This window comes from Pelodiscus sinensis, chromosome 16, assembly GCF_052426305.1.
Source record: "Pelodiscus sinensis isolate ZL-2025 chromosome 16, ASM5242630v1, whole genome shotgun sequence".
Taxonomy (NCBI): Eukaryota; Metazoa; Chordata; order Testudines; family Trionychidae; genus Pelodiscus; species Pelodiscus sinensis.
Genome location: NC_143067.1, coordinates 7691918 through 7715754, shown reverse-complemented (window position 1 = coordinate 7715754; position 23837 = coordinate 7691918). Strand labels below are relative to the sequence as shown.

The window sequence follows — 23837 nt, the reverse complement described above, 5'->3', positions numbered from 1 at the left end:
GCGAAGCAAATGCTCAGACCCCAGAAGGCAGCTATAAAGGAACCCCAGACTAGCTCAGACCTGAGGTCCTTCTCGCCCAAGCCAGGCCCAGGCCAGCACCAGATGTTCCAAAGGAAGGTCCAGCCTTCCCCACACGGTAGACAGAAGTGCTTCCTACTAGAGGGTGATCGCCTTAGGCACTGATGCATGAGGTTTCCTATCCCTTCTGCCCTCCTCCAGCTATGGGGCAGCTGGGATCACCCCCTTGCCCCGGCCTGGAGCAGCTGAAGGGCTGGTGTCCATCTCTCTCAGCACCAGGCAGACCACTCTCTACCTAGGGGCTCCCCTCCAGGAGCTTCTCGGGAAATGCCCCTGCCAGTGCCCCCTTGAATGAACCGCTGTGGCCTCCCACCCCAAGGCGTGGCCCTCCTCACCTACCGAGAGCCGGTGGAATGTGGGAGGGGAGGGATCTGCTGCCTCGGTTCAGGGTTAGGACACGGTTTTGCCTCTCTCCCCATCCCGCTCGACTCTCTGCGAAGTGGGGTGCTGCCTTGTAAACTGGCGGAGAGACGCCAGGCCTGCGTCCCGGCGAGGGTGACCAGGTGCCCAGCTTTCGGCTGGAACACTTGGTTGACAAGGGAGCCAATCGGCACCTGACCGAGCCATTAACAGTCTGGTCAGCGGTGAGTCACGGTGGGCTAGTCCCTGCCTGTGCTGGGCACCGCGCTGAGCCCTGCAAGCTGAGCTGGACCTGCTGGCTGCTTCCGGGGCGCAGTGCTGTGCCCCAGGATAGACGGGCACCAGGCAGGCTGCCATAGGGCCGCTGACCAGAAGCCACCCAGGTGACCCTGAGGCCTAAACCCTGCCCCCTCCCCGCACCTCAAACCCCTCATCTCTGGCCCCACACCAAAGCCCACATCCCCAGTCCAGAACCTGCACCCCCTTCTGTACCCCAACCCCAGGCCTGAGCCCCTCCTGCACCACACACCCCTGCCTCAACCTGGAGCACCCTGCTGTATTCCAGATCCCTCAGCCCCACCCTCCCCAGCCTGAAGCCCCTTTCTGCACCCCAAATCCCTCAACCTAGCCCCACTCCAGAGTCCGGTCAGGTCCCTCACCCCCTCCTGCACTCCAACTACCTGTGCCAGCCCAGAGTTTTCTGCTGCACCAGAGCCCCCATCTGGAGCCAACCCCCCTTTTAGAACCCTCACCCCATCCCCTTGCCCCAGCCCAGCGAAAATGAGGGCGGGGGAGAGCGAGTCACAGAGGGAGGGGGAATGCAGTGAGTGGGGGGGAGGGGCCTCGGGGAAAGGGGCGGGGCTAAGATGTTCAGTTTTGTGCCAAAAGAGAGCTGGCAATCGCATTCCCTGTGCCTTTACAGCAGGTAGCCTTCCTCCCCTCTCTCAGCGCACGGCGACAGTGTGGGATTCAAACCAGCGAGCCTGGAGTTCTCGAAACGCTGGTAGAGCCCCCCCACAGGAGAGAGACGTGGTTCTGGCCATGCCAGAGCTGCCTGGCCTGCCTGCCCCAAAGGGCTCTGCAAAGGGAAATTGTTAGCAGCCTGTCAGGGGACATTTTCTGAGCTGGGCTGTTTATTATTCTAAAAGAGGAATTTGGCTGGGAGAGGAGACCGGAGGTCATTTGGCTCTGGGAGGCAGCCCAGGCTGGACTGGAAACGCAGGCCTGTTGCTCACTGAAAGGCACATTGTCAGCTGCTGCTGCACAGGGCTGGCGCCTACAGGCGGCCGTGACAGCAGGAGCTTTCCTCGGGCTGTAGCACTAAGCGGCTGTAGCTCCGGCCTAGTCAGTGGGGTTGCACACCTGTGAGCCAGTGCTGAACGTGTCTCCGCTCTCCAGATCTGCTGCTTACTTCCAAAACAACCAGCTTGGCCCGGGCCTTTGTCTGGGGTTCTAACCCTTCCCCTACGCTACCCTGAGATGGGTCCAAACTGAGGCCCCTGAACTAAATCCCTCAAGTACTGGAAATGTAGGCAGAATGGGACCCAGATGCCAATCAACCTTCTATGCATCTGTACCATGCCCTGACTGTCATACCTTGGGGACTAGGTACCTGGGGACTAAATCGGCTAATACAACTCAAGAGAGATCTTGGAATCATTGTGGATAGTTCTCTGAAAACATCCACTCAGTGTGCAGTGGCAGTCAAAAAGCAAACAGACTGTTAGGAATCACTTCAAAAGGGATAGAGAATATGACAGAGAATATCTTATTCCCTCTGTATAAATCAACGGTATACCCACATCTTGAATACCCCGTGCAGATGTGGTCACCTCATCTCCAAAAACATATCTTGGCATTGGAAAAAGTTCAGAAAAGAGCAACTGAAATGGTCAGGGGTTTGGAACAGATGTCATATGAAGAGAGATTAAAAAGAGTGGGACTTTTCAGCTTAGAAAAGAGGAGACTTAAGGGGGTTATGAGAGAGATCTATACAATCATGATAGGTGTGGAGAAAGTAGATAAGGAAAAGTTATTTACTTGTTCCCATAACATAAGAACTAGGGGTCATCAAATGAAATTAATAGGGAGCCGGTTTAAAACAAACAAAAGGAAGTTTTTCCTCACGCAGCGCACAGTCAACCTGTGGAACTCCTCGCCAGAGGATGTTGTGAAGACCAGGACTTTAACAAGGTTAACAAAAGAGCTAGATAAATTCACAGAGGACAGGTCCATCCATGGCGATTAGCCAGGACGTGCAGGGTTGGGGTCCCTAATTTCTGTTTGTCAGAAGCTGGGAAAGGGTGAAAAGGGAGGGATCACTTGATGATTCCCTGTTCCATTCACTCCCTCTGCAGCATCTGGCATTGGCCACTGTCGGGACAGGACACTGGACTAAATGGACCTTTGGTCTGACTCACTATGGCCGTTCTTATGTTCTTATCTCAGTGGTGGGCAACTTGTAGCCCATGGGCCGCATGCAGCTCATCAGGGTTCTATACGGGGCTCATGAGACGTTTTGTTACTGTCGCCCCTGTGCAGCGTTGCCAGATTCTGCTGGTTTCCGTCTGTGCAGTTTTGTTCCTACCAGTGTGACTAAAGTGACACACATGCGAAGCCAGGACCCGTGACGTGAGGCGGCTGATGACTGCACACAGCATTAACTGTGTGGACCATGTGCACCCTCTGCAACCCATCCCAGCGCTGCTACGGTTCAATCAGTGCCCCGTGCAAATTCTAAGTACATACACGCAGTGAGCAAAACTGCCCTGTCCCGGGAGACCGTCTTGGTTACGACAATCTGGTGGCCCACCCACTAGCCTAGGTTGCCCATCGCATCTCTGACCCTGCCAGCCCTTCCTGTATGCCACCCACACATGCGTCTGCAGTCAGAAAGCACAAAGCTGGGGTCCCTCCTTTGGATCGGGGGGCTGTTCTGCACAGCATGCCAGCGGGGTTCCCGACGGCAGGATGAGCGAGAGGACAGGGGCATGAGGCCGGAGAACCCTGGCTAGCATCAGGCACGGGGCGGGGAGGCGCTGGGCAAACACAGCGTAGCCGTTAAATGTTATCGCATCCTTGGCCTGAGCTTGCTGCTTGTCAGGGGCCAGCGTGCAGGGCCGGAATAAAAAGGGCTCCTTTGACCGCTCGTCTTTGGACTGATTGTTAATATTACAGTCCCCACGCCGGACCGGGAGCCCGCTGTGTTAGGCTCTGCACGGGCAGGGGCCGGGCTGCGAAGGCCTGGCTGCCTACTAGGCAAGGCGGTCGAAGGGCAAGCGGAGAAGATGTGACGCACAAGAGAGCTGGGAATAGACACCCCTCCCCGTGTCGCTCGAATTCCAGGGTTGGGGCCTTTCTGCTGGAACAGGCTGTTGGCTCTGCCCTCGCTTCCTGTCTGCGAGGGCTGGGACTTCTCCACCGCCCTCTGCAAAGGATGCTCCACCAAGGTCCCGTCTTGCCGGGCAATGAACTTGCCTGGGGAGCTCTGCGGTGGGAACAAGTTCAGGTCCAAGTGCTCGCTCTGCTTCAAGTTAGTAACGGGCACGTCCTCTGTCTGGAGAGCACATCCGGCCTCTCCTCGGAGACGCAGCCCACGCAGGCCTTCTAGTCATCTCGGGGCAAGAGGGACGTTACCACTGTGCCGGGTCGGGCAGGCTCAGGGCATTTCCCCCGTCTCCGGGCAGGGATCTGGCCCAGGGTGTTATTAAGCCAAACACGCCCCCTGCTAATACAGGACGTATGTCAGGAGGCTTACGGCACCACCGCCATGGGCGAAGACTCGCAGGACAAGGAATCGCGCTGCCTTCACAGGGCGTCGCGCGTGGGCTCAGAATGCTAGTCCTTCGGGCGGCGAGGGGCAACCGAGGCCAGTGAGTGGGCCGCCTAGGGGTGAAAGTAACTTACATTTCTTACAGGCACTCTCCTGTCACGGCCCAACCCCGTTGGTGAGGGCCACAGGGCAGGGGCTTCAGGGGAAGTGATACGACAGCACCTGAAAGGCGGGGTGGAGTGCGGGGGGCTCAGGAGAGAAGATTGGAGGGTGTGCGGGGGGGTGCAGAAGTTGGGGCAGGGGGCTGGAGATGGGGAGGGCTGGGGTGTATGGGGTCTCATGGCAGAGTGTTGGGATAGGGAGTTCAGGGGTCAGGGCACAGGGCCGGTATGTGGGGGGCTCTGGGCAGGAGGCTGGGGTGGGTGTGTGTAGAGTGGAGTGCAGGATGGGAGGCGCGGGGCTGGCACAGTGTCTGCTGGCGGCCCTGCCTGGCATTGCACGTGTTCCAAGCCAAATGGGAGCGGTGGGGGGCGGTGCTATTAGGCACGGGACGGGAGCTAACGGTGGGCGGGTTCCTGCAGCACCCCTGGGATCCAGCTGCCAGCCCTGCTGCCCCACGGCGGGGCTTCCTGCCTGCCAGCCCTGCCCCCTCCTGGGGCTCTCCAGCTGCCAGTCCTGCTGCCCCACGGCAGGGCTTTCTGGCCGCCAGCCCTGCTGCTCCCCTGCCCTCTGTGCTGGGGGCTCCCTAGCCATCAGCCCTAAGCCCTGTGCTGGGCTTTCCGGCCCCACATGCCCAGGGGTCTCCTGGCTGCTGGCCCCCCCAGAGTCCCGGCTGGCGGCCTGAACTTTGGATGGTGCGGGGAGAGGACAGGATTAAGGCCCCGCCTGGCTACTTTCTTACCGGGGTGCTGCACCGGGACACACCAGCTTTCTTTCACCTCTGGGGCTGCCTGAGGGGCCCTCCTCCACCTCAGTGGGCGGCAAGAGCCGTAACGCAGACGGCCTCCCAGGACAGGGCAGTGTTCCTCATGGCGCTGGCGCCCCTAGAATTTGCGGGTGCCGACTGCGCTGCGACTGGATGCAGTTTGGTTCCCTGCCCCCTCTCCCTCTTTGTGCCCTGCCAAGGGCGGGTTCTCTAAAGAGGGGGGCATACCCCCGTTTAAAGGCCCCCAGGCTCCCTCCATCGCCAGGAACCCCTCATCTCTTGCAACATGAATGAGGTGAGCACAGGCCCACGGATGGGGGCGGGGCAACAGGAGCAAGTGCCCCAGGACCGGTAATTCCCAGCCACTGACCCGCTCTTTGGATGGTGCTGAGGAGAGGGCACGGTCCAGGAGGCTGCCCCAGTCCTGCACCTTCCACCGGAGTCCCTGCCCCTTCGGGGAGTGTGGAGCACCCCTCTCCCTTCCCCCCGCCTCCATTGCCCAGAGGCCTGGCAGAGCTGCCGGCCAGCCTGGGTAAGCATCACCTAAAGTACCACCCCCAACATTTGCAAATCGCGTGTCTGCTTCCCTCCCCCCCCAAACCATCAAGAGACTGGCTTGAGATGTATTTGAAAATAAACACAGGGCTCACTTTGGTTCTGCCCTCGGATTTCGGAGCCGTTAGAATGGGGTCGGTTGTAGGGTATTGGAGGGACCCCTGAATGTCCCTATTTAAAAACTAACCAACCCACTAGGCGAGTGAGACCCCTGGAAAACCTGGATTGTCAGATTTTAAAAGGCTGCCAGCCAGGAAGACTGCCGGATCTGTGGCTGCTTCATTGTTTAACCCTGGATAACCGTGGACGTATTATGGCCTTTCTGGCAATGATTTGAAACCTCATGAAGATCATTTTGGGGTGGGGTGGGGTGGGGACAAATATCCCCTTTGCTCCCCGATAGCTTCTGGACTGCTTAGGAACACACAGACTGTCATGTCTTCCACCTTGTCCCCACAAGCCACAGGGGAACCTAGCTGGAGTTCCAAGTTCACTCTATGGCAGGACTACTCAACTTTGGAAGCCTTGGGGGCCACAATGATACAGCACATGCCGAGGGCTGCAACTGAGGTATGGTTGCATGTAGGGTTGCCAGATACTTAAAAAACAATACCAAACATGTCGGGAAAAAAAGGCACAAAAGAAAGAGGAGCTGCACCTTTAAATCCCTATGCTCTCCGCTCTCCCCGCCCCCACTGTCCCAAATGGCCTTCCATCTGAGAAGAACAGAAAATACCGGACATTTTACATGTCCGGTATTTTCTGTTTTTTTTTTACCAGACAGAAGCTGCAAATACTGGTCTGACCAAGCCAATACCAGACACCTGGCAATCCCAGTTGCATGTACATGCAAATATATGTGCAAATATATGTAAATGTATGCAAATATGTATAGCTTCTTTCACACTAAGGGACATGAATACAAAGACTAAGGCAAGACTACACAACATGCAGGCCCCATTTAAGTCAGTTTTACTGATATTAATAAAATGCAAGATTTGCCCAATTTCCATCCATGTGACAGTACTTTTAATGAGCAATGACAGTCCAGGAATTTAACTACTGAAACGCATCTCAACAGAAGACCATTCTATTGACTCGCCATTCTGCAGCGTGTTCTCAGTGGAGGCCAAGTTCAATGGGTCCCACCTGCAGGCCGTGTGTTGAGTAGCCCTGATCTATGGGAAGGGCAGAAACAGCATCCTTGAACTCTGGGGTGGGACACTGATCACTGGGTGTTCTGGTGAGTAACTGCCCTCTCTGGCTGATGTGTGGGCTGGTGTATATGAAACCCTTTGGGGGGGAGCTAGAACACCAGTGCAGGCTCCCCAGTGCAGGGAAATCCCTGAACCTCAGGTGCCAGATCCAGGCAAGCCAGGAACCACATCTGGCCCTTGGGTTCAGTGCCCAACCCCATTGGTGGGGGCCACTAAGAGGCAGATGAGATGTAAGAGGCGGATGAGATGTTCCTGTAGGGTGCCCAAAATGGAAAACCACTATGCCAATCAGGCAGGGTGAGCATGAGCGCGGCCAGTGGGTTGAGGAGAAGGAAGGTAACTTCTGCACAGATAGGCCAACAGACTCTGCCCTGCTGGGTGGAGAAAGACCATGAGACCCCTACACCTGCCCCCGCTGGCATGGTGAACTCTGACCCAACCCCTGAACTGTTACTGTCCATCACAACTGGAATGCACGGCAACCTCGCAGCAAATAAAGCTGGAATCCATGCCACAGCTAGAGACCACACCGTCACACTTCCACTCACACTGTCCCTATGGCAGAATCTCCCCATCTCACCTATCTTCCTCTTTCAGTCCCAGTCCCCAAACCGTCCCCTGCTTTCCTCCAGCTAACCTGCCATTGAAGACGGTGGTCGGTACTGGCGAGATTAATCGGGTGTGTTTTGCTGGAATAAGGACCCCGAACCAGGCCCCAAACCATCGGGGATTTTGCTATCTGACATTAGCTGTCTGCAGAACGAAGGCAGAGACGCGAGCAGAGAAGTAGGGAGCAGCCAGGCCTTAGGCACTCACGCTAAGCCACTTCTCTTCCTCTCATGTTCTATTTCTAGCTCTTTTTTATGAGGTCCCGGCCTGCGATGCCAGGATCTCCCACAATGCTTTGCGGGACCCCACAATCCTGCCAAGCGGGCGCAGTGCAGCTGTTGTAAATTAGCAGAAAGTACAGCAGGCTTTGTTTTTTCACTTTGTTTCTGAGTCATGAATGAGATCATAGGTGCCCATGTGCCACAGAAAGCGTCACATGGATCCCGTGATCCATGTGCACAGGGCTCCATTCATGCACACTGGGGATGGTCCCCACGGCCAGCTGTTGCCCACAAGGGACTCTAGAGGTTCTCACCTTTGGGGACCTGCTGCTGTTCTTCCTCAGACAGAGCAAGGTGAGTCCTAAAAGCTTTCATCGCCCTGGCATGGCCACGAATTGTGCCTTCTGCCTGGTCCTCTCTGCCACGGCCCTGCCGCTCTGACTCCACTTCTTTCCCACCCTTCAATCTAAATAAATCAGAGTGATTTTTGGCTGGAACTGTCCTCAATTGCAACATCCCTTCTCCGGGGTCTGCAAGCTCCCATGACACTGCATTTACTCACAGGCCAGATTATCATCAGAGAGCCTTTTCCCAGCACATGGCTAGAATCAGGAGGCGCACACATGTGGAGAGATTGTCTTTCCAGGCCCATAAACAACGGATGATAAAACACAGAGGTATGAAATCTGAAACCAAGCGAGGGGGCTGGGGAAGGGGGGGGAGTCCCAAGAGATGCATGGTACATACACGCACTCTGAAAGGCAGTTTCCTGGCTCCAGTCTAGGCTGTTTAGACGGCGTCGCATTCCCCACCGCTTAACAGCCTATGTAGCCATGTGCATCAGCGCAAACTGGGTACACGCTGTTGGGCCCGCTTGGCACAGGTTGGAATGATGAAGTCAGCAGAATTTTGCAAGACTTTCTGCTGACAACCCCCCCCCCCAGCTACAACAGGAACACGCCGCTCGTCCAGTCCGTAGATCTCCAAGCGCGTTACAACGAAAGTTGGTAGATTTCCCAGATGTTACTGAGTCACCAGCGGTGCTGGGAATAGAACGTAGCTCCTTCTACTTGCTAGGCCATCCTGCCTCCTCGCAAAAAGGAACATGGGCGGATTCCTCTCAGTGGGTTTTCCAGCGTGCCTTGATCTGGAAGGTTCAGAGAGGGATTCATATTCTGTACAGGAGCCCCTTCCAAATTCCCTGGCGTTAGTGCCCTATGCTTATGCATGGCACTTACAGGGTGCCCTGGTCGGAACGCAAAGCTAACATAAAAGGGGTCACACTTGAGTGCCTTTAAAGTGCGTTCGGTCCATATTTAGGCACCTAAGCGAAAGCTGCCTGCCTTTCAGAGCCCACTGAAATCCATGGGAGCTGGAGGCTGAAAATCAGGGGTCTTTAATTTCAAGAGCCCAGCGATGGTTGTTGGGGCCTGACGTTAGATACCCAAAAGGAACATTTTCCGTAAGAATCCTAGGTACCTAGTTAAGGCCATCCTTAGAGTGGCTCCGTGCCGCTACAGACAAACACAATTCGTCCTACGTACAGCTCCATGTGCTAATATTGTGCTGGCAGGATCTTCCCTCTGGTCCTAGTAAATTTTACCCTTATGTTAAACACCCCGCAGCAGATCCTCAGTCAACATAAAGCTATGTGGGGCCACTGAAGACAATGCCTCTGTATTGATTTACCACCGAGTTCCGCCGATGGACACCAGCGGAAGATCTGGCCCCGGAGCGACACAGGCGTTATCAAGACTAGGAGGGCAGCGGAGTGACGTGTCACACTGGAGGCGTAAGCCAGCCGTTCACAGCTGGAAACCTCAGCTTAGTCATGGCCGAGTCCCCCGTGAAATGACTTCAGTGGACTGGCAGAGCTAGAAGAGAGTAGGAACTGGGGCAGAATGAGGGTGGGTCATCGAGAACTGGCAGGGTCGTTTCTAGCACCACACGTCAGCGACACCAGCCCTGTAGTTTCCCGAATGCCCCGTTCAGTTCTTTCTAGTAATTGAGGCTACTGGTTTTTACTGGCTTATTGTACAGAGATTTCCCGTCTAAACAGCCCAGGGAATCCTACAGACAATCAATGCCAATGCAAAGGAAAAACCAAGGCAATTAGTCCCAGGGAGGGGGGAAGATCTGGTATTTAAAAGCTCAGCCCTTTCTCTGCACAAAGGAAAACAAAGCAAGTCCAGGAGAGACACTCCATGAGCAGCAAGAGACTGGAAGGGTTTAACACTAGCAATGGGGCCAGGAAGCCAACCCACAGAGGGCCCGATCCCAGGCCCGTCGCAGACGGTGGAGAGCCTCCCATTGATTTCAATTGCCTTTGGATCGGGCCCATCGTTAGCCTGTCTCTAGCCCTGTTACCATAGCCTCGCCTTCACGAGCACCAGAATACGCCTGCTCGACCTTCCATGCCCAGCTGCCTGCCGCGCGCTCTCCGGGTGTCAGCGCACCCCGGAATTCCCACCCCCCTCCGGTTCCTCTGCTTCTCAGAGCCACCTTCAGTGAGAATAACTCTGGGAGGCCCAGGAAGCAACTGGGGAGTTGGAAGCTGAGGCCTGCCACGGGCCCTGGCAGTGCTCCGCCGCAGGACAACTTCCACAGCAGTAGCTGAGGCAGCAAGTCTATTCCCACCCCCACCCTGCCAAAACACGGCTCTCAGACGCTCATTGGCCCGACAGCCTCTGACAAAGGTCCAAGAGGAGGGAGGCAACATGACCCAAGGGAGAGGAGGCGGCTTGAAATGATGCTGGGTTCCCCTCCGTGCCACGTGCGACCCTGGCTTGTGTGGCCCACCCAGCCTTTCTGCTGTCGGCTAGTCAGAGTTCCCAAAAAACCGAGCTGGTTCGGAGCTTGCCGGGAGCCTCACTCAGGGCTGGCCTAGATGCCTCTGGTGCTGCCTTGTGTGTGCATGAGAAACCCACATCTGCACACGTGCGTGCGGGCAAGCCATGTCTGCATGTGCAGGCAAGCCGTGTCTGCACGTGCGGCAAGCTGTGTCTGCGTGTGCGGCAAGCTGTGTCTGCGTGTGCGGCAAGCCGTGTCTGCGCGTGCGGCAAGCCGTGTCTGTGCGTGCGGCAAGTCGTGTCTGCCTGTGCTGGCAAGCCGTGTCTGCGTGTGCGACAAGCCGTGTCTGTGTGTGCAGCAAGCTGTGTCTGCGTGTGCGGCAAGCCGTGTCTGTGTGTGCAGCAAGCTGTGTCTGCGTGTGCGGCAAGCCGTGTCTGCATGTGTGCGTGAGCAAAGTCACGGGGGGTCAGGCCACAGCCCTGTGTGGTTACATGGCCACTCAAGGAAGCTCATTGCATCCCATGTGGCGTTTGGGATCGGGCCGTGCCCCACGCTGTCAGGCCCACGAGAGAAGTCGGAAAGGAAGGACCTGTTTTGGAAAAGTTCAGCCTAAAAGGAAACATCTGTCTGGAGAGGAGCCAGCGATATAAATAACCCCCCATCCCAGAGGGGCGACAGTCATCACCCACTCAGCCACTCAAGCTTCCTCCGCCTCTGCCTTCGACCCAGAGCACTGGCTCCAGAATCCGCAAGGCTCTTCCTGAAAGCAAGGGAATGTGGCGCTGTCTGTGGGAAAAAGCGTTTGCAGTGTCAGGCAGGGGGCGGGGCTTCGCCGGGAGTTGGGGGGAGGCGAAGAACGGGAACCGAGGCTTGGGACGGTTGGGAAAAGGAGTGGGACGCAGAGCACGGCTCTGCCGCTGCGCGCCACCGTGGACACGCTGCCTCTTCTGCGCAGTGATGGGCAGAGCCCGTGGGGTCTGCTCTTGTGACCAGGGCAGGCATCTGCACGCGGCCTCGGCTCAGGCCATGAAATCCTGCTTCCCAGGTGACCTGAAGGAGGATGTATAGCCAGAGCTAAGAGCTGCATGCTGGCTGCCTCCCGGAGTCAGCCAGAAATCGGGCCCTGGGTATTCTGGGCATCACTCAAGTCCAGTACTGAGACATCAGGCCTCTCCGGTCTTCGTTACCTGTTTTCAACACACCCAGGGCCCTCTGCGCATGCACAAAGGGGGAAGTGGAGCCCACCGGGAACTCCCCCTCCCCCCCGCTTGTGCTCCTGCCAGAGCTGGGCGGGGAGTCCATGCTAGGGCTACGACAGCAGCAGAACTAGCTTCTCCAAAGGCTCCTGCTGCCCCCACAGGGGTAGTGGGTGAACCTAGGTACTGGAGGAGGCAACCCCCAGCCCTGCCTCTTTCACCTGAGGCCCCGCCCCCTCTTCAAGAGCCACACCCCCACACAGGGGCAGGGCTTCAGCTCCTACTTTCTCCTCAAGCCACCCCTCACTGCAGGGGCAGGTCTCCGCCCCCCAGCCCTGGAGCATGGGTGCAGTGCAGCCTCGGCCTCAGCCTCAGGGGCAGCCCGGCTGAAACAGGGAGCATACTTGTGTGGGGGGCCCACGCTTGTTTGAGAAGGCAACGCCTTCCCCTGCCTCTTGCACCTGCTGCCCATTGTACTCTGGCCAGCTAGGCTGAGCCAGCAGCAGGGAGATGGTATGCAGCACTCTCGGTGGCAGCAGGAGATCCTGTGAGGATCTGAGGGTTTATGGGGACTGGGTCAGAATCTGGCCAGGGACTCCGGCTGACTGTGCTGAACAAGAACTATGAAATGAACCAGAAAGTGCAAAACAGGCCTCTGATTGGTCCTTGCAAACAAGTGCACAACGCTGGTGTCTAAGCCTGACCACAGCACAAGCTGCTGGACTCCAGCTCCCGCCCAGCCAGAGGCTAGGAGGAGCTCAAAGATCCCCTTCCCCTCCCCCATGCATTTTTATATGCAATGAGGCTGTTCCGCAGAGGTGCCCAGAGGTGAGATGGCAGAGAACAGCTGCATTTCAGGGTGGGAGGAATGTGACAAGCAGCATCCGTGTTCCCTGTAAGGTGAGCACCTGGCTGGCCACCCAGGAGAGATTCAAATGCCACCCGGCTGATTCGCAGAGTGCCCACAACCAGCAGCATTATGTTTCTAGTGGTGGTGCACAGCTGCACATGTCCCTGCGTACATCACAAAATGTATTCCACATGTGCATGAGAAAAACCAGAGGGAGCCTTGTTTGCAGGCCGAGCCCAGCGTGCTAAAGCCAGCACTGAGCTCTCCCAACCAGGAGACAAGCCAGAGAGACCCACATGCCAGCGACAGTGACCGGTCACCAGGGTTTGGAGCAGCTGCCCTTTCATCTCCTTGCTGTCTCTTCTCTCCCCCCACAACCTGTCTCGGTCCAGTCCTCACCGTCCATCCACTCTGGATGGAGCTAGGAGATGCCAAGTGTCAGATTGAAGCGGTGAGTAAGGACGGAGCAGAGGTGGGCTCTTGCACTACTTGCACTGTGCTGTCTTTGGAGAGGCAGGCAGGTGTTTTCTCCCTGCCACGTAGTTCTGTGGCTTGCAGGAAGCTGCCATCTAGCCTCCTTCGGTAATTCAGGGGAAATGCTGCCCGAGGGAATACAGGGGGAAGGAACCCCAGGCTCCTGGTGCGTAGGAGTCTTTTCTTCAACTGCTCAGAGGCTGCCCTTTCAGCAGGGCCACTGCAGTGAGGTCTAAGCCCCAGAGGGATCTGGAGAGTTACCCATGTACGGATCGGCTGCAATTCTTTACTAATTGGAAACAAAGAGGGGCTGGGGGGTGGAGCGTGAGAGGATGTGGGAGAGAAGAGGGAGAAAGGAAGAACTCTTTTCCTTCCCCTTCGGTTCATCTGGGAATTTTCAACACCCCCGCAGAATGGATCTGGGGAGCTCTTCCAAGCGCAGGGAGAGAGAAATCGCTAAGTCCCGCAAGCGAAACCCACAGAATACCACGAGCAGCTGGCAGAGCATTTTCCCAGCACAGCGCACGAAAGCCTCCGCGAGACGCCGCCCCAGCTAGTCCCTGCCAGGCCCCGAGAGGAAGCAGCTGTTTGATCTTCTGTTCTCCTCCATCTGCGAAGGACCAAGGCTTAACTGCTTAGTTATGGAGCTTCTTGTCCTTGTGCCCGGGATTAAGCTGCTCTCCAGATTTGAGGTCTGGGAGGAATCTCTTGGAAAGGGCTTCAGGGGCATTTGGCCTGTCTGGGAAGCGGTGATCAGGGCAGCTTCTTGTGACTGCAGAGGCCACAGCCAGGAAGGGGTGCTAGGGTGCAAGCAGTAGAACACAATCCCGTCCCACTGTCCTTCTCCAGTCGCATGGCTACACAGCTAGGGCACCAGAACTAGGAGACCCGGGTACAGTAATCCCTGTAAGCTGTGCACTTGGGCGGCCACTCAGGAGAGAGTCAGGTGCCGCCCAGCTGATTAGCAGAGCGCCCACAGCTGGCAGCCTGTGTTTCTACTGGTGGTGCACATCCACACATGCCTGAGTGCACAGAACAAAATGTATTCTGCACACAACTGGAAAAAATTAGAAGGAACATTGCCCGGCTGCTGTTTCTGGCTCTGCCAAGTGACCTTGGGCGAGTCACTTCCCTTCTCTGTGCCTCTGTTTACCCTCCCTCTCTTTAGGATTTGCATTGCCAAGGCACTTAGAAGCCCTGGAAACAGGCCAGGAGCCCCCAGTGTTAGGCGTTGTACAAACACAGAATATTAGGGCAGCCACCGACCCAAGTGGCCGCCTCTCTTGTAAGTTGTCTGGGTCCAAGGGCTGTCAATCGCTCTGTGTATGCACAGTGCTCGACATATTGGGGCTGGTACATCAGAACCGTCCTTACCACCCGCAGAATAGGCAGCTGAGTGGGGCACCTGAAAATTTGGGGCACCCCTGGGTCTTAATCCTCACCCACCCACCTCTTCCTCTCCCTGTCCTGTGGCTCTGCTTCCTCCGGAGAGGAGCTAGTTCACTTAACGTGGCAAAGCCTGCCAGTGCTATGAGCAGGACATTGAACCTGGAGAAGGGCCATTTGAGTGGGAATGAAGCCATTGCCAACCCCAGGTTTCTGAACTGACCGTGTGAGTCCACAGGGCCTCCATTTAAAATGTACTTGAACATATTTAATTGGCGTGTTGCTGAAGATTATAAAATTGCAGCTCTGAAGAATCACGTTACCCCGCCCGGCTGCCAGGGGGCATAGGGATGCTGGTTTAATAGCACTGCATAGGGCCCCAGCAGCCCTAAGGACGGCCCTGCGGCGTGCGCTACAGTAACACAAAGGACTGAGGATACCGCTCGACCTCTGCGTAGAGAAGCGGGGGAGATGCTCGTGGGACGGCACTGGGGTGCACGGCAGACCCCATACCGGGGGCACAGCGGTGAGCAGCTGGCTGGAGGGAGCCCAGACAGGGGGGAGGGGAATGGAGCAGAGCACGGCTAGCTGTCCGCCAGGTATGATCCTGAGAGTGGCCACATAATGTGGCTGAGACAGACTGGCGATGCCCAGAGGAAAAAAATGACCCAGGGTAGCAAGCGAAGGGCTAAATGTCCCAGCCAAGGGGGGGATGGTCTTGCAGCTAAAGCACTCGGAGTGGGACTCCAGAGATCCCAGCTCTGCCACCAGGCCCACTGATGGGAGGGCAAAGGGGGCTATTACCCGGGGGCCTGGTGATTCAAAGGGTCCCGGGGCTCCCGGGTGCTGCTCCTGCTACTGCGGCAGTGGCCACAGCCCTGGGCCCTTTAAATAGCCGTCGGAGCACAGCGCTCCAGGTGGCTGGGAGGGTTTGGGAGGGGGAAGGCGTACTGCTCTTCAGGCAACATGGAGGGCGGCTGCCCTGGCCCCACCCCTTCCACCGGAGGCCCCACCCCTTCGGCGAGCGCAGAACTGCCCCTCCACCTTGCCCAGGGGCCCGCGGAGGCTGTCGGCGCCCCTGTCTGCCACTCACTTCCTGTGTGACCGCGAGCAAGCGGCTTCCGCCCACCCTTCTAAGAGGGTAACGCCATTGGGGTGCACCCGGCAGGTCTGATCCGTGGTGTGTCGGCGCGCGTCCACGTTCTCACGGTGCAGCCCAAGTCAGGCCCGTGCACCAGGGTGAGAACGTGGACCCCGGATCTCTCTGCACTTTGGGGCCGCGACGTGGGAAAATAGGCGGGAATGTCGTGAGGCCTCCTCAGGCGCGTTCTGAGAGCTCGGAGGCCCCTCATGGGAAGGGCTACAGACACATGAGTGACACGGCTGGAGGCCCTCCTGCCTTGGAACAATCCCCCTTTACCTCCGCAAGGCCGTGGGGCTGAGATTTCCTGCCGATTGGCCCGCGGTGGGAATTGCTCCATCCAGCTCTAGGCAAAGCCGGGGAGAAGAGGGAAGCAGGGGCCGGGCAGGCCCGAAAGGGAACAGGGATGTTTGGGGGCAGCTGGAGGGGAGAGGAGAGTCCCGTGAGGAACCGGGGACTTGACCTTCTGGGACACTGCTCACTGAGGATTTTGCTCACTGAGAAGGGGAGGATTTTGCTCACTGAGAAGCTGGTGGGTCAGAAATTTCCAGCAGCTCCACCCAGGAGAGACTGGGGCAGCCTCATCCCCGTGTAACTCGGCTGACCAGGCCTGCTGATGGGGGCGAGGGGGTCAGGGGACAACTGCCCTGGGACCTGCCAATGCTAAAAGGCCCGGAGCTTCCAGCTGCCACCGGTACCGTGACAGCAGCAGCACCTGGAGCCCTGAGCCCTTTAAATCGCCGCCGGAGCAAGGCAGGCGGGGGGGGGGGGGGCGCACCTCAGTCCGGGCAGCTCTGAGAGCTGGCTGCCCCGGCCCCACCCCTTCTATCTGAGGCTCCGCCCCTTCAGGGAGCACGGAGCCAGCCCCCTCCCCACCTTGCCTAGGGGCCCAGAGAGGCTATCGGCTCCCCTGCTGCTGACTGTCCCAGAGCCAGTGCTCCCCCTGAAATAACTAGCTTGTCAGCACCCCTGCCCCCTGGAGCCCTCATTCCCGTGCAGGCACCCCGCACGGGAGCGCTCCGTGATCCTCGCCATCTTTCTGGGAGCCAAAAGCCACGGATAGGAAATGGGGCAGGAGAGCCAAGGCCTCCTCGTTCCAGGCCTGGCGTGGTGACAGCCCCTGCCGCACGCAAAGATTCCTGCTCTCTTGCAAAATGCCAAGCAGCAAACCTCCTGCCGGCTCAGCAGGAAGCTGAGGTCAGAGCCCTGCCATACAGCTGTGGAGGGCGCCCCCCCCCTTACAATCAAAACATTCCGAAGGGGCTTCTAACGAGCAAGCAGGAGCGCGAGCGGGGGAGGAGGGGGAGCAGACACCGGACAACGCCCCCAGCTAGCAGGGTTACCCGGCAAAGGCAGGGATGGGGACCCGCTGCTCTCCCCAGGCCCCGGCCGGACACTGGCCACCCCGGCTTCCTCCGCAAGGCCTTGCGGGAGGCGTCAAAGAGCGTCTCTGAGCAGTGTGACCCCAGTCCCGCCGACCCCAAACTCAGCCCACAGGGCAGCAGCCCGGGAGACGACAGGTACGTCCACGAGGATGCCGGAGTGTTCGGGGCACCAGAGGCAGGTGGGGATGTCCCAGGCCGCAAGAGCAGGGAGTGCTCAACGCACGGCTCCTGACTCGCTCCTGGAGAGGGCCAGGGAGCGTCTCTATAACTTTAGCCCCATGGCTCCAGCAGAGCTGACAGAGACCTCAAGGCTCTAGGGCTGCCAACCTCCATGGATGCCGGGGGCTGGGGATCTGTCCTTTCTGACCTGGAAATGTTTCCTCTTCTTTCAGGGTCCCCACATTGGGGCAAGGGACCCGGGCTTTCCGCTCGTCTCATCACACCGCTCCGGGGCCCCACTGCTTTGGATGCAGCCCAAACAGGCCCTGTCCTGGACATCTGGCAACCCCTTTGGGAGGAGACTAATCGGAGCTGCGTTTCCATCAGGGCCGGCTCGAGCCATTCCTGCGCCCTGGGCAGTGGGCGCACGACGCATGTACGGCTCCGCCCCCGGGCGCACGGCGCACGCGCGGCCCCGCCCCCCAGCACGCTGCGCACCTTACAGCTGCAATCGGGCATGCAACGCCTAATTGCAGCTCTAAGGGGCGCCACGTGGCCCCCGGCCCCGGGCGCATGGCACCCCTTACAGCTGCCATCAGGTGCCCCCCATAGGTTGGCGCCCCGGGCAGCTGCCCGGCTTAATCCGGCCCTGGTTTCCATGCTTCCCTGGGAGAGGCTCTGGAGGCGGCCGGCTCTCCAAATCTACCTTCCCTTCTTGATACCCCCCCCCCCCCCCCCAGACGCAGCTTTGAGGATGATCAATATGCCGTTCTAGGCCAGGAGGAATTCTCCTTCCAAAATCAAGGCACATCCGTGCTCTCTGGGAAAGCTCCCAAGCTGGAGGAGAAAAGCTCTCAAGCGGAAGGGGGGTGCGGGGGGTCTCTGAAAGGCGGGCGAAGCGCCCAACCCCCTAGACAAGCGGGGCTTCTTTTCTGCCCCCCGTTTCTAGGCCAATACACTAAAGGCGAGGGGACTTCCACTTCGCATGGGGAGACTGCGCCTTCAGAAAAAGGGCTTGCGAGCGGGTATTTTCTTTTGGCCCCAGTTCAGACAAACCCACAAGCAAACATATTTTTTGTATAAATAAGACAGTGTGTCTCGCCAGTTACAGCCATTCAAACATGAATGTAGCGATTTAATTGGTGCCAATTGCAGTGTCTTGGGAACATTAAGATTTCAGTCACAGCCCTGTAAAGTGCTGGACAGGCCAGGAACATGAAGGCGGGCAGGGCACAGCGGGCAGGGCACAGCGGCAGGAGAGAAGCCTGTGGAATCGATCAGCTGATTCAGGTTGCCTGCCAGCTCTCAGGCTACCTAGTGTCACTAGTCTGGAATAACCCCCTTCTGGGCAGGGCAAAAGGCCATCTGCTCTAAGAGAAGCTGTTTTCCTGCCCACCCGGAGACCGAAAGCTTCCAGTTTGCTCCCATCCTGCCCTGATTTCCTCTCCTCCTGGCGAGAGGTGGGTACAAGATCCAGATCTCAATTTGCTCTCCAGATACAGGACCAATGCCCCACTGATGCCATGGCACTTAACCATATGCATGCCTGCCAAGCAGGGCTTTGTTCCCACCCCCACGTCCAGATTTTTGCTAGTGGCACAATAATGGGGAGAGGTGGGCACCGCCAAGGCTGTAGGACAGCCGGCGCGACGGGTGCAGGCTGGCGTGATGCTTGTCAGTAGGCATTTGCCATGGCAATCGGGCATACTACGGGCATAGGAGAGCAAACTCGATAGACAGGATAGGGCATCTACATCAACACACACTGAATATCAGCAGCCTGGAGGCATCATTTCTTACAGGGGCATATTGGGGTTTGTTTTCTGCATGGGGCCTGTCAGCTACAGTTTGCTGCCTCCTTATGTAACCAGCCTCATGCTCCCTGCTCCCTGACATTTGTAGCCCTTTGCCTAGCTCGGGTGGGGGCGTGGGGGCTGCGTCCAGCACAGGGGGAGGAGCAGCGGGTGTGGGAGACTAGGCATGCGCAGCAGAGCGGGGAAATGGACCGGGTAGCATCTGTGCCTCTTTTAGAGGGCAAGCTCCACCCCTGACCTTAGCACCTCCTCTCTCTCCACATCTCCCTGCTGCGCCTCATCCTTCCACTCCCAGTTCCTGCGCCCCTTCCCCAGGCAGTGCTGCCTTTCAGCCCACCCTCTGCAGCACAGCCCGGCAAGATGCAATTTGCTCTCGTGGCTACAGCAGTAGACCGAAGCCCAGGAGAGATCTGGGCTCAATTCCCACCTCTGCCACAGGCGTCTTCTGCCACCTTTGGCAAGTCACTTAACTCTCCAGGCACAGATCCCCATCTGTAACATGGGGCTATGAAAACCTTGGTCTGCTGAGGCTGGGAATTCTGTGGGGGTGAGGCCTGGGTCTTTGGGCTACACTAGCCCCATGGGACCTGGTTGTCAACAGAGGCCTTGAAATGATACACAACACCAATAACAATGATCAGTGTCGATATACAGCAGAAAGACTCGGCAGCTCCAGACCCAGGCAGTTCCGAGAAAGGGGGGGTGGAGCTGAGGAGGCCAGAGGGGTGTTTGGTTCAGGGAACCTAATTAGGCACTGGGGGGGGGGGCAGCCTCATTATGTCCTGTTTGTCCAGCAGAGCAGAAGGAGCTTTCTGGAGTAGTTCCAGCTCCGGAGGAAACAATGCCCAGTTTGTACACTCCCCTCCACGATCCTCTCGGGGATTTTGCCCCCTTTGTTTAAACAAAACAAACCAATTCCCGGGAGCTTTGGTGGACAAGCTGCGACAAAGCCGGAACAGTCCAGGCTGGCACTGGGCTCTGCGGCTGGCGCTGGCAGAGATGTCAGTGGGGCCAGGGTTTGACAGGAGACTCGCCCTTACCCCTGTGCAGCCCCACTGCCCTGGAGGCGGAGCTCGGGGCAGAGAGCCGCCTGCAACGCTACAGGAAGGAAGAGCCGCACTTTGCCCTGCTTTGCAAATCAGTCGCCACCTCCCTACGCTGCCCCGGGGTTTCCCATTGACTTCGGCGGCATTGCTGGTGTGAGCGCAGCCCGCCCGAGTAAGGGCTGCAAGAGCGGGGATTTAAATATCCTGCACTTCATTAGCATGATCTCCCCGGCACGTTACTCCGCTCAACAGCTGATTTGAACCAGGAAGTGTGCACCAGGGCGCGTTAATTCGAACCAAACCCCTTTGGTTCAAACTAAGGCATCCTGGCATGCACTTCCTGGTTCGAATCAGCTGTTGAGGGGAGTAACGCGCCGGCAAGATCATGCTAATGAAGCGCGGGATATTTAAATCCCCGCTTCATTAGCAATTTCGGTCGCCTACATTTGCATCCCTAGCGCCAACGAGGGAGCAAGTGTAGACGTACCCTCAGAGGGCGGAGCTGTGTTAAGTCTGTAACTGAAAAAAATCTAAAAACCAACACAAAATCCTGCAGAACCTTAGAGACTAACAAAACATGTAGATGGTGTCATGAGCTTCCGTGGGCATAACCCACTTCTTCAGATGGCTGGAGTAAGGGGTCAAGGGTACAGATAAATAGCGGGGGGTGGGGGAGAGAAGAGGAGAGAAAAAGCTGCATCTTAGGCCATGGCCCATTCCACATGGCCCTGCTCCCCACGCCCCTTGGAAAGTCCCAGATTAATAGCCCTCTGATGTGACGCTGGACAGTAAACGCAGCTTCCTTCCCATCCATGCTGCCCACGGACTCCTGGCTCCTTCAGGACGCCCTGTCTCCTTCACAATCTCACTTTCAGACCATCCCAGCCCCCTTCTGGCCCTCCCTGGCACACCCAATAGCCTGACTCCACTGAGGTGGGGCACAGCTTGAATCAGAGCCTAAAATATGTCCTTGCTCTGGCAGGGCCCCATCCGAGCCTTGATCCTACGGAGATGAGTGGCACTTGGCTGGGGAGCCAGGCTAGAATAGACTGAACTTGGTGGACGTTGATAAATAATATCTGCGAAGACGAAACTGCGAATCGCCCACACAAATGTGAAGAACGTGCTGTTGTATGGGTACAAGACCTGGCATACTACAAAGTCTTCACCTCACAAGCTACAGACATTCCTAGACAGACGCCTGCGGTCCATCCTTCACATCAGATGGCAAGACTGTGTCCCAAAGAAGAGCTTTGGAAAAGAGCAAGACAAGGACCACTGGACATTCAAATCAAGAGAAGAAAGTGGGGCTGGCGAGGCCACACTCAGAAAACCGTCATCCAGCACAGTCCGGCAAGCTCTCACATAGAACCTGCAAGGAAAACGCGAAAGAGGAAGACCTCGGACAACGTGGAGAAGATGGATTGAGATTGAAGGACAACAACTGGGGTACTCCTGGAGTCTGCTAGAAGTGTTGTCTCAAGATAGAGTGAAGTGGAGGAGACCTGTAGACGACCTATGCTCCCTCGGAGTGACAAGGGTTTAAGAAGAAGATCTAAGACCACACTTCAAAGCCTAATGCAGCCCTCTCCGTCCAGGTGTCATCCCTGCCCCAGTGTGGGGGAGTCCCAGGCTACTGCTTCTGGGGGTGCTGCCTCTCCTGCCGTGCCCCACCCATGTGACTTTGATTGATGGTATTTCAGTCTGGGGCCCATTTAGACCCCAGCATCTCCATCCAGCAAAGCAGGCCCCTGGGGTGGTGTGACCTGAGCCCTGATCTCCAGGCAGGACTGAGCCAAGCCCCCTGCTCACATCCGAGAGCACTAACCAGCCATCCTGCTGGGACAGATGCGAAAGAGAAACCCAGGAGGTGAAAGGTTTCCTAGGTCACTGTCCCTCTCCTGCGTCCCCTCTACCCCCTTGCCCTGCAGCAGAGGCATTTCTCAGCATTGTGTTCTCCTCTGATGGCCAGGTCCTGGAGAGATGCCCTGCAGCCTCCATCCCCGCCAACCCTTGGGATTGCTCCCTCTGCTTTTACCCAGATCAGTGTGGGCGGCCTGTGCCCAGGGCTCATCCCGGAGCCCAGCAGGGTGAGCTGTCCCTGGGCAGGACAGCCAGGGCTGTGACCAAGCTCAGAGGAGGGCGTGTGGTTACCAGCCCAGAAGCAGGAACGGGGAGAATTTCCTTCGGGCCCGATCCTGCAGCTTTTGCTCCGGTGGGGGGGGCCTGACTCGCACAAACCATGAGCCCCTGGCTCGCCCTGGGACCAGCCACCTGGCTGGATACGGAGGCAGGGGACGGACCTGCCCGGGGAAAAGCCGCCCCTGCTGCGTCACCAGCCCTGTCGGAGAGAACCAGCTGTCTGGCTTGGTAGCTCACTGTCTCCCCAGACCTTTCTGCACCATCCAGCGCCTTGGTCTCCAGGGCCCAGCCCCTGCCCTGCTCGGGAATAGCCTAAGCCTCTCATGATTGTCCCAGGATCCCCATCCCCTTCCCCAGCTCCCTCAGAGCTAAGTTTCCCCCCAGGCCAAGCCTGTCAGCGGGAAGCCCCCACAGCTTTGCCCCTCTCCCAGGCCGGCCCAGCAGCACGCCAGGGCCCCTGCTCCCTGCCCCTCGCTTAGCTCCCAGGGCTGCGGTCCTGCCGTCCGGGCGCGCCCCGCAGCCGGGCGCTTGGCCGCGCATCTTAGGAGCGCAGCGGGGCCCGTGCGCGCATCCAGCTGCTGGCGGGGTTCGCTCGCTCGCTCGCTGCCAGGTCCCTTCGCCCTCCCCCGCCCGCCTCGACGCCGGCGGCTCCCGAGCTCGGCCCCCAGCAGAGCGGCCGTGACTCCCCCACCCCTCTCTCCAGCCCCCCGGGATTTCCAGCCCCCAGCGCGCAGCGGAGCTCGCGGGGCGCGCCACTTACCGTGCGCTGGGCTCGCTCGCTCGCCAGTCCCCAGCGGCGCCTCTCCCGCCTCCTTATCGCCGTCTGGGCAGCGTTCCCGGCCCGGCTCGGCCCGGCTCCTCCCAGCGCCGGGCAGCCAGGAGCCGCCGGGGAGTCCCGAGGTGCCCTGGCTTTGCCTCTAGACGAGCATCGCAGAGGAGCCTGGAGCCTCGCCGGGCGCCCTGAAGTGCGCTGCGGAGACAGCCCCAGCGCGGCAGCGGGGGGGATACAATTGGGGGGGGGGGGAACTTGAGGGGGGAGCCCGTGTCCAATCGGCACAAGGCTGGAGCCGCCTTTCCCTTCTCCCCGCCTCCTTCCAGCTGGAGCTTTCTCCAAAACTTTCGATTCCAAACAAACCGAAGCAGGCTCTGAGGGGGAGTTTCGGTGAGAACCGGGGGCGGGAGAGGGGCTCGGAGCCCAGCTCCCGGCTCAAAGCCTCAGCAAAGCTGAGCGCAGCCCCCTGCCTTTCCTCCTTGGGCTGGAGGAGCCACCTTGGGGGGCTGCTTCTTGCTGGCTCTCCCTGCTTTCAGTTCTGGCCTTTCGCCCTGCCCTGATTTCAAACCCCCCCCCCCCTCCCATTTTTTCCCCTTTCTCAGGATATGAGGGGATGTTTAGAAAATCCACTGCCCACGCCAGCAGCTGACTCATGTTTTCATTAAAGAAGGCCTGTGTTAAAGGGACTGCACATATGCCCTCCCAGGCCTGATACAGCATCTCCAGCCCCTGTCCTGATCGCCTGGGCACAGATGCTGGCATGGACTCATAAGAGCAGCCATACTGGATCAGACCGAAATCCATCTAGCCCAGCATCCTGTCTTCAGACTGTGGCCAACACCAGGTGCCCCAGAGGGAGTGAACAGAACAGGGAATCAATGATCCATCCTGTCACCCATTTCCAGCCTCTGACAGAGGCAGGGACACCTTCCCTACACACTCTGG

At 58.1% G+C, this 23837-nt stretch overlaps 1 protein-coding gene across 2 annotated transcripts in view; it reads right to left on the bottom strand.

Moving 5' to 3' along the window:
• The window catches only part of PDGFRB (platelet derived growth factor receptor beta), a 75599-nt gene extending 52470 nt beyond the window's left edge, over positions 1 to 23129 (bottom strand). For both annotated transcript variants that reach the window (XM_075900541.2, XM_075900542.2), the window contains exon 1: positions 22881 to 23129. The gene's annotated coding sequence lies outside the window, so the exon portion shown is untranslated. The remainder of the gene's footprint in view (positions 1 to 22880) is intronic.
• Positions 23130 to 23837: the final 708 nt, after the last annotated feature.